The sequence below is a fragment of the Mus pahari genome, chromosome 2 (assembly GCF_900095145.1).
Source record: "Mus pahari chromosome 2, PAHARI_EIJ_v1.1, whole genome shotgun sequence".
In the NCBI taxonomy this organism is placed as follows: domain Eukaryota; kingdom Metazoa; phylum Chordata; class Mammalia; order Rodentia; family Muridae; genus Mus; species Mus pahari.
In genome coordinates, this window is record NC_034591.1 from 157948517 (window position 1) to 157950799 (window position 2283).

The window sequence follows — 2283 nt, forward strand, 5'->3', positions numbered from 1 at the left end:
CTAAATTAAAAATCAAATCAAAGAGGAGCGAGAGAGAGAGAGAGAGAGAGAGAGAGAGAGAGAGAGAGAGAGAGAGAGAGAGAGAGAGAGAGAACATTCAAAGGAGTCTCTATAAGGCTGCCAGCAGATTTTGCTCCCTAAATGGCAAAGGCTGCCGAGAGTGGCATGGTGTTCTCTAAGTGCCTACTACATTCTTCCAAGTAGCTACAATGTACCTGGTAACCAGGGTCTCACAGAAACAAGTTCAAAGAAGCCAGTAAAAGACCAGGTTAAACTCAAAGCTAGGAGATGAAGGAAGTAATGGACGCCAGACTGAAGGAAATTAAGTAGGGATGAGGAAGTTGGTAGAAAACTGGGAAACTGAATCGGTTCTTTAAAAACTTGATTGAGAAGCAAAGTAGGAAATGTTTCAAATTAGGGTAGTGAGAGACAGAAGTGAGGCGTTGGCTGGCACCATGCCATGCAAAGCCTCAGAAATGTGTGTGAGGAACTTGATAATCTGAAGAGTCAGAATCCTCCACACATGTATCCTACCAACTCCGAGCTGTGGAAAAAAACAGGAAGTCTGAACTGACCATGACAGAAGAGAGACTGGATAGTTGTAAATAGTCTCTCATAAAAGAAAAGCCCATGCTTATTTCATCATTGATCCCATCAAACATTTAAAGAATTGTATCAATTTTTCTTGACTTCTTCCAAAAGCTTAAAGAATAAAAAAGTATTCCAAATTGTCTCTATGACATCACATTGCCCTGATAACAAAGTCAGATGAATGTTCCATAACTGAAAAGTAACAATAGAGCAAAATCCTTCACAGAATACTAGTAAACATAAGTCATCACAATAAAAGAATTATTCACCAGCATGAAGCGGGCTTCACCTTTGGCATGGGAAGATAGTTCAGTATATCATGACAAAGCTGCTGACATTAACTGAGGAACAGTAGAAGCTGTGTCGAGAGAAGTTGGAAGCATCCCCTGGAAGGAAATGAGCAAGACAAGGGTTCCACTCTCCTCACTTCTCTTCAGCTTGGTTTTAAAGTAGTAGCACAAGCAATTCTGTAGAAGTAAGAGACAAAAGTTCTCCCATGAGTACACAAAGAAGTTATGTCTGTTTGATGACAGTGTTGTTAATAGGAAATCTTAGGAGCCCTACCCAAACACTCTTAAAACTGATGAAAGAATTCAGTAGATGTACAGGCATGATAATCAATATACAAAACCCAGCAGCATTTCAGTACACTCAGTTGTTTAAAAGAAAACCAAGGACCTCTCCCCCCAACATACACTTTAAATTAGCAACATCACCATCAACAGCCAACTACTTAAGGTATACATTTTTTTTTCAAGGGAGGTAAAGTATTCATATGATGAAAACTAAAAAACTGGAGTTGAAATTGATGAAAAAAAGCAAACAATCCAGATAAGCATCCTGTGCTCATGGATTAGGAGAACTGACATGTTAACATGCCTCAGTTCCCAAAGTAAGCTACACATTCCATGTGCTCTCAATCAAAATTTAGTGGCATTTTCCACAAAAGTTGAAAACGCACAGCATAAATTTATATGTCTCTGCAAAACACTCAAAATAGATAAAAAGTAATCTTGTACTTTTTGCACCATTATGGAATAACACACAGCATCACAGTACCTGGCTTCAGAATATGTCATAAAAGAATTATAATTAAAGTGCCATGATGGGACCATGGAGACAGACTCCCAAGCTGATGGAACAGAGTAGAAGTCTAGATGTAAAACCACACATTCGTGTCCAGTTTTCCACAGGCTCAAAGACCACATGATAGAGGAAAAAAAATAGTTTCTTCCCCAAATAGTTCTGCAAAGGATGATGGCTTACAATCAGCAACCACATACAAAAATAAAATCTAATTTGATTAAAGGCTTAATGAGAAACCCCATACTAAGAAGAAACCGAAGAAAACATGCAAAGAAAGTTGCCTAACATTGATCTGAAGTTTTTCTGCACCTTCAAAGCTCATGCAACAGAACAAACATAGAGTGGAGTTATTTAAAACTAGAAACCACATGCGCAGTGAGAAAAAGAATCTGCCAGATGAAGGGGCCACTCCGAATGGGAGACGATATCTGCAAACTGTGTATTTCCCTAGTTGTTATTCACAATATGTGTGGAACTCAAGCAGGCAGAAAAGAAGGTAACAGATAAAAAAACATAGGAAGTGAACCTGAACAGACATTCCCAGAAGATGACAAGAATATGGTCACTGGTTTAGTTGGTGATGCTTAGAGAGTACAAATTCAAACC